Source organism: Procambarus clarkii, chromosome 11 (genome assembly GCF_040958095.1).
Source record: "Procambarus clarkii isolate CNS0578487 chromosome 11, FALCON_Pclarkii_2.0, whole genome shotgun sequence".
Taxonomy (NCBI): Eukaryota; Metazoa; Arthropoda; class Malacostraca; order Decapoda; family Cambaridae; genus Procambarus; species Procambarus clarkii.
In genome coordinates, this window is record NC_091160.1 from 19844990 (window position 1) to 19853487 (window position 8498).

Genomic DNA, 8498 nt, shown 5'->3' on the forward strand with positions numbered 1-8498 from the left:
TATGTGCCGAGGCAGAAGAGGTAGCGGCCGACGTAGGGAGGTGATGCTGATGGGCTGTGCGACACCACCAGTGGGAACCCAGTCTCTGATGACTAGTCAGGAAGGACCAAGATTGTTTGCCCTTCACACTTCAGGCGGGTATGTATCGAGTGATCATGCTGGTAGATCAGTTGTAGTGCTCAGAGATAGTGGAGCAGCCCAGTCCCTGATCGTGAGAGACTCGTTACCCGAGGGAGTGAGTGTGGACGGGAGACAAAAGGTTGTCCTGGTTGGGTTTCCTAGGACGCGGTATGTTGCCCCCTTAGTGCTGGGACATCTAGACTCGCCTTACTTCAGCGGCACATGTGCGTTGGCAGTAGTTGATACCTTGCCTATAGCTGGGATTGATGTGATACTAGCCAACGACTTGGTGACAGATTGGAGCAACAATCATCTCAAGGTTGTGGACGAGCCAGCCGGAGCAGGCATAAGGTCTGAGGTAACAACAGGAGACAGTGGTAATACCCAGGTACTGGCAGACGTGAGACTATATAACTTGTTTAATTCTCCCTCTCACCAATAGATTGACAGCATTCTAGCAGAGTCTCCTGATTCTTCTCCCGACAAGAAGCATGAGGTTATGGTGGCAGAAGCGACTGAGCGAGAAGAGAGGCCTCGTGTACAAGCACCCACGGATACCCAAGAGTCTGGAGTGAAGGCGCCTGAGTACTTGCGGTATGGCAAGGTACAACGCTCATTGAACCGGCCAGAGATTCCCCAGACGTCGTAGGTATGTGAGGTATGTGCGAGGTTCTAGTGCCCTCTTCGGTCCAAACCAGGCCAGCGCTAGCCACAGCATTATTTCGTCCATCTAGGAATCTTCAAACGACTTCTTAGGTTCCTTTTCAAAATAAACTTGTGGTCAATTATTCATTTACAGAAATTAGTGACCAGGATTGGCCCATACGAGGCACCTGCTATTGGCCCATACGAGGCAGCTGCTATTGGCCCACACGAGGCAGCTGCTATTGGGCCAAACGAGGCAGCTGCTATTGGCCCATACGAGGCAGCTGCTATTGGCCCATACGAGGCAGCTGCTATTGGCCCATACGAGGCAGCTGCTATTGGCCCATACGAGGCAGCTGTTATTGGCCCATACGAGGCAGCTGCTATTGGCCGATACGAGGCAGCTGCTATTGGCCGATACGAGGCAGCTGCTATTGACCCATACGAGGCAGCTGCTATTGGCCCATACGAGGCAGCTGCTATTGGCCCATAAGAGGCAGCAGCTATTGGCCCATAGGAGGCAGCTGCTATTGGCCCATAGGAGGCATCTGCTGTTGGCCCATAAAAGGCAGCTGCTATTGGCCCATAGGAGGCAGCTGCTATTGGCCCATACGAGGCAGCTGCTATTGGCACATACGAGGCAGCTGCTGTTGGCCCATACGAGGCAGCTGCTATTGGCCCATACGAGGCAGCTCCTATTGGCCCATAGGAGGCAGCTGCTATTGGCCCATACGAGGCAGCTGCTATTGGCCGATACGAGGCAGCTGCTATTGGCCCATACGAGGCAGCTGCTATTGGCCGATACGAGGCAGCTGCTATTGGCCGATACGAGGCAGCTGCTATTGACCCATACGAGGCAGCTGCTATTGGCCCATACGAGGCAGCTGCTATTGGCCCATACGAGGCAGCTGCTATTGGCCCATAAGAGGCAGCAGCTATTGGCCCATAGGAGGCAGCTGCTATTGGCCCATAGGAGGCATCTGCTGTTGGTCCATAAAAGGCAGCTGCTATTGGCCCATAGGAGGCAGCTGCTATTGGCCTATACGAGGCAGCTGTTATTGGCTCATACGAGGCAGCTGCTATTGGCCCATAGGAGGCAGCTGCTATTGGCTCATACGAGGCAGCTGCTATTGGCCCATACGAGGCAGCTGTTATTGGCCCATAGGAGGCAGCTGCTATTGGCTCATACGAGGCAGCTGCTATTGGCCCATAGGAGGCAGCTGCTATTGGCCCATAGGAGGCAGCTGCTATTGGCCCATACGAGGCAGCTGCTATTGGCACATACGAGGCAGCTGCTATTGGCCCATACGAGGCAGCTGCTATTGGCCGATACGAGGCAGCTGCTATTGGCCGATACGAGGCAGCTGCTATTGACCCATAGGAGGCAGCTGCTATTGGCCCATACGAGGCAGCTGCTATTGGCCCATACGAGGCAGCTGCTATTGGCCCATACGAGGCAGCTGCTATTGGCCCATAAGAGGCAGCAGCTATTGGCCCATAGGAGGCAGCTGCTATTGGCCCATAGGAGGCATCTGCTGTTGGTCCATAAAAGGCAGCTACTATTGGCCCATAGGAGGCAGCTGCTATTGGCCCATACGAGGCAGCTGCTATTGGCTCATACGAGGCAGCTGCTATTGGCCCATAGGAGGCAGCTGCTATTGGCTCATACGAGGCAGCTGCTATTGGCCCATACGAGGCAGCTGTTATTGGCCCATTGGAGGCAGCTGCTATTGGCTCATACGAGGCAGCTGCTATTGGCCCATACGAGGCAGCTGTTATTGGCCGATACGAGGCAGCTGCTATTGGCCGATACGAGGCAGCTGCTATTAATAATAATAATAATCCTCTGTAACCCCTTCCACTACCACCAATAATAATAATCCTCTGTAACCCTTTCCACTACCGCCCACAAGATGGGTATGGGGTGCATAATAAATGAACTAAACTAAAAAAAAAAACTTTATAGATAGAGCTAGTACATACAATGCCTAAAGCCGCTATTATGCAAAGCGTTTCGGGCAGGAAAAACATTAATGACTAAAGCTTAAAACTAATGGGTAAAAAGAATAAGATGTGTTGAGTACAAATAAAAATAGAGGTAAAAGAGGGGGGGAACATTGTTGAAAAAGCAGCACAAATACAATTACAAATTATTACAGAAAATTACATTCAAACAGCGTTGATTTGAAAACCAAAAAAAAACAAAAAACATACATGGGTTGACAACAGAGGGGTAAGGTGAGTTACAGGGAATTTATTAGGTATAGCTTCGTTTTTAACTTAAACTGGTTGAGAGAGGTACAGTCTTTAACATGGTTGGGAAGGTCATTCCACATTCTGGGCCCCTTGATTTGTAGAGCATTTCTGGTTTGATTAAGTCGTACTCTAGGAATATCAAAACTGTATTTATTTCTGGTGTGGTGCTCATGGGTTCTGTTACAACCTTCTATGAAGATTTTGAGATCAGGATTGGCATTATAGTTTAGTGTTTTATTTCTGACCAGGGGGAGAAAGATACTGGCAGTATGGGGCGTTAAAGTTTATTGAAGATTAAATTCTGCAGAACATGTAAATATATAAAGTTCACATAAAGTAAGTAATTATATAAAGTTTATATTAAACACGGTTTATATTATAGACTTAACAAAGTTGATATTATATAAAACTTAATATTGAACATGTAAATATACAAAGTTTCAAATATAATTTAAGGAATATATAACGTTTATATTAAAATATATAAAGTAAATATATAAAGTAAGAATTAACAGTAACAATTCCAAGGACTAGATTTAACTTAAAAGGTACACCCGTAGTAAGTATGAGACCTTAGCCTATAGTGACATGGAAACTAATTCTGCAGAAACCTAAAGGTTAACTGGTACTAGAATTAAGGCCGAGTGCAAATGTGTAGTAATTATATAACACTAGGATATAACAGGCAGGACACAAAGAATAACTAATAAGTGAGAGACCACATAACACGTAATGTACCCGGCCAAGAGGCCGTAAAAGACTTAACTTAAAAGGTACACCCGTAGTAAGTATGAGACCTTAGCCTATAGTGACATGGAAACTAATTCTGCAGAAACCTAAAGGTTAACTGGTACTAGAATTAAGGCCGAGTGCAAATGTGTAGTAATTATATAACACTAGGATATAACAGGCAGGACACAAAGAATAACTAATAAGTGAGAGACCACATAACACGTAATGTACCCGGCCAAGAGGCCGTAAAAGACCTAATGGATAAGGAGAAGGGGGTGTGACTACAAGTAGGGCTTACTAGCACCTAGACTGCGCAAAGTATTAGCTGCGGACAGCGGGACACTTGGGGACCGGCGCTGCACCCCCACCGCAGGCCAGCGGCCGGACCCCCCCCCCGAAGGGCGAGTGCCAGCTGGCCGCGTGAGGCACTCAATGTAGCAGAGCAACAACGTCCCGTCTGACGTAGGATGTGAGCACTACTCTTCCGCCTGCCGTTTGCCATTATTTCTGATGTGGCGAGCCCGTCCCGAGACAGCTGGGTGCGGAGCGTAGTCATCTGAAGTCAAGCCTAGCGCCGAGAGGGCAGCGCGTAGGATCCTGGAGAAATCTCGCCTGGTGACAGGAGCGCTTGTAGGATCTGTGCTTGTAGGATCCGAAGAGTGTTGATTCCTGACCATGTAAGCGATACCTGGTCCAGTCGGAGCGTGCGTCGATTTTTTGTCGCGTAGCTCACCTCCCCCGGGCTGAAAGATATAAGGCAGTAAGGGTGGGCAGAAGCGGCGTGCAGTGTTATCGTGACAGGCAAGAGCACAGACGAGAGGGAAACCCTAGCTGAATCAATACGGAGACGAAAAACGGGGGAGGGAGCCCGGCAGCAGGAATTAAGAGAAACCTTAATTAACAATCCTGGATGAATAAAGAGCATCCGAATAATTATACTGTAGCAATGAAGGGGGGCTAACAAATCTAAGAATCTTCCAGCAAACGGAAGGGGGAAGTACCTTTGCTAAGAGCAAAGGTGGGAGAAAACCGGTAGGAGAACAGCAAGGAGGCACAAAGCAACTATAACAGGGTAAGACGAAACACTATAAATCTTGAATATAAACAATACATATACCAAGAAAGGGTATAACAACTAAGCAACATATACATAAACAATAAAATGGAATAAGAACCAATTCTTAAAGCCAAATCTATAACATGCTTGTGTCCTAATCGGATGTAGAATGTGAGCGGGGAACATTACCCTTGGTCTCTATCCCATCTCCGCCTCCAGACGGGTGATTGGGCTGGATAGAAGCCAAGGAGTCTGCCTTGAGTGGCCGCTGAGTGTAGTCTTGTGTTGTCAATGAGCGTCTGCGAGCCGCAGCTAGTACGCCGTGAACTTCGGCAACATCTTTAGAACAGGAGCAAAGTGAAATCGACGGCAGGGAGCTGCCATTCAGTAACTGTAATAAGGATAATAATAAGAATACAATGTCGTAAATAATCGTACAAAGAAGAATACAATGTAATATCGTAAATAACAGATGACGGCAAGTGCCGCAGAATGGAAGAAATTAAGAAAGCAACGCCAAACCATAATAACAATTTATATTTTAATAAAATAATACTGGAATGACAGTAACGGTACGGAATAATATTAATACTGCCATATAGCCCAGCAAATAAAGAGAAGATAATAGTATTAACGTAGGCCCTGGGCGGCTGCATCCCGGCACCGCTGCGTGCGTTGATGGTGATCAGAGGAATATCCGGCTCGCGTTCTTTTCCTCGCCGCAGTAGGGTGTGAAGGGGGGGGGGGGGTTCCGGCTTGTCGTGGCTGCGAATAAAGGGAACAGAAGAAACCGGCATTGAGCGCCAAGCGGGCAGAGCGCAGTGGAAGGAATAGCGGTTGGAGGTAAAGGGGCCCCTAACCTAATGATAGATGAGGTAAAATTAAATAGAATACTATTACGTAGTAGGAAACAACAATGGCGAAGGAACAAGAAGAGTAAAATAGCCCAGAAGGCCGGATGGCCAAAGAACGTTAGCGACCTATGGCCAACAGCATGCTGGCTGCGCTGGCCAACCACAAGCTGGCCGACGTCATGCTAACTGACTGGCTTGAGCTTGCCGAAAGGAAGGCCGAATGGCCAGTTTTTTGCATGACACCGTGCGCGAGGCCATGCTAAACTTCTCGGTAGCATCCAAATGTAACTTAATGTACTGTCGATACGATGAAGAATGGGTGGTCAGATATAATGCACAAAATTCAGAATAGAATATATAATGAGGGAAACGAGTGTAATAGGACGAAATAACCGGAGGAGAAAAAAAAATTGTGGGGGGGGGGGCACCCGAATGCACTGCAACTAGCGTACCTTAGCTGAAAATAACTTAAAGGCACAGAGTCAAAGCAATAGATTAATACAAATCCTAATTGATAGTCCCTTAATAACAAATTGAACGTGAAACTTAAACAAAGAGTAAATTGCGGGAGAAAAATTTTTCCGTAATAAATACAAATCAAATTGCGAGTCCAACAATAACAAAAATAACACACGCAGACGTAGGAGGAACCAAGGGGACGTTTCGCACAGGCGAGCCCGCACGGCTAGGGGGGGGGGGGGCGGAAATGACAGAGGGCCGAAGAGAAGATAACGTCGCCGAGGCGCGCTGGACGGTACACAACCCGGTCTGAGAAAGGGCATAGGCCCAAAAGCGAGAGGCGATAACGTAGAATGGGGTGGAAGAATGCGGAAGTAAGCGGGCGAGACCGAGTAAACAGGGACCCGGGGGGGGGGGGGGGGGGGCAACCGATAAGCCGCGGCTCGCGCAACGCTAGCCATACCTAAACATGCCTAGACAGGAGGGGGAGAAGCATAAAGGTAACCCAGCAAAAGACTAGTAATTAGTAACTCTGCAAATAGCACATCCTGACTGACTTTACTTAATAATTTACTTAGTAACTCTGCAAATAGCACATCCTGGCTGACTCTACTTAATAATTTACTTAGTAACTCTGCAAATAGCACATCCTGGCTAACTTTACTTAATAATCTACTTAGGAACTCTGCAAACAGCACATCCTGGCTGACTCTACTTAATAATTACATAGTAACTCTGCAAATAGCACATCCTGGCTGACTTTACTTAATAATTTACTTAGTAACTCTGCAAATAGCACATCCAGGCTGACTTTACTTAATAATTTACTTAGTAACTCTGCAAATAGCACATCCTGGCTGACTTTACTTAATAATTTACTTAGTAACTCTGCAAATAGCACATCCTGGCTGACTTTTACTTAATAATTTACTTAGGGACTCTGCAAATAGCACAACCTGGCTGATTTTACTTAATAATTTACGTAGGAACTCTGCAAACAGCACATCCTGGCTGGCTACTTAATAATTACATAGTAACTCTGCAAATAGCACATCCTGGCTGACTTTACTTAATAATTTAATTAGTAACTCTGCAAATAGCACATCCTGGCTGACTTTACTTAATGACGTAAGGCAAGGAAAAATGAACAAACATACTGAACACAGCAACGCAAAAATAAACATGCGACATGAGCAAAGCATCAACTGTCGGAGTAAATTAAGGTAGGCTGTTAGGGAAAAGGAATCCGTGGTAATCTGAAAGCAGGAGGCATGTTAGTGCTGAAATGTAGAACGTAATTAAGAGGAAGGGCAAGGCATGTCGCGAGATGTCTGCCAGTACAAAATAAGAAACCTTCCAATAAAGGTGTAAAAAACTTAATTTACATTGTCTTAGGAAGGCAAAGAACGGGATATCATTAAATATACGACGTTCCCGACGACGCTTCGACGCCGCCATCTGCTGGAGTGTACCGTGCCCCAGGCAACGTGGGGGCCACCCCCTGTCCAGGTCACCTGAATAGGGGCAAGGCATGGCACGTGATAACTGCAGGTACAAAATAAGGGTATACAATCGGCGTGCATATATAACCATTATTACATTAAGAGAACGGAGGTGAAGCATAACATAAATATAACCAAATCAGATTCAGATTCAGATTCAGATTCAGATGTTTATTCAGGTAAGGTATATACATACAAGTGATGTTACATTAATGGATTGATATATAGATAGAGCTAGTACATACAATGCTTAAAGCCACTAATACGCAATGCGTTTCGGGCAAGAAAAACATTAATATCTAGAACTTAATACTAATTGAGCATAAAGAATAAAAAGTGTTGAGAACAAATACAAATAAAGATAAAAAAAAGGGGGAACATGACTGAAAAAGCAGCAAATACAATAGGTTGACAAACAGTGTTGATTAAAAAAAAGAAAAGAAAATAACAGACATGGGTTGACAATAGAGGAGTGAGGTAGATTACAGGGAATTTATTAGGTAGTGTTTAGTTTTTATCTTAAACTGGTTGAGAGAGGTACAGTCTTTAACATGGTTGGGAAGGTCATTCCACATTCTGGGCCCCTTGATTTGCAGAGCATTTCTAGGTTGATTAAGACGTACTCTAGGAATATCAAAACTGTATTTATTTCTGGTGTGGTGCTCATGGGTTCTGTTACAACCTTCTATGAAGCTTTAAGCTTCATAAGTAACGTGAATAAACTGCCAGAGCCAAGCGTAAATACTGTAACCACTGAGGAAACTAAACTGCAAAGCTAAGCATAAACTACTGTAACTACCGATGAAACTAGGCAAAAATGCAGGGCCAGGAGACGTGAAGCTAAAATAAGGGCCCGCGAATACTGCAAATAGC

At 45.7% G+C, this 8498-nt stretch overlaps 1 long non-coding RNA gene across 1 annotated transcript; it reads right to left on the reverse strand.

The window, feature by feature from the left end:
• Positions 1-3420: 3420 nt before the first annotated feature.
• LOC138363403 (uncharacterized) lies at positions 3421-6283 on the reverse strand. Its single transcript, XR_011228056.1, has 2 exons — positions 5000-6283; positions 3421-4496 (listed from the first exon to the last, which is right to left on the reverse strand). It is a non-coding gene; the product is annotated as an uncharacterized lncRNA (long non-coding RNA).
• Positions 6284-8498: the final 2215 nt, after the last annotated feature.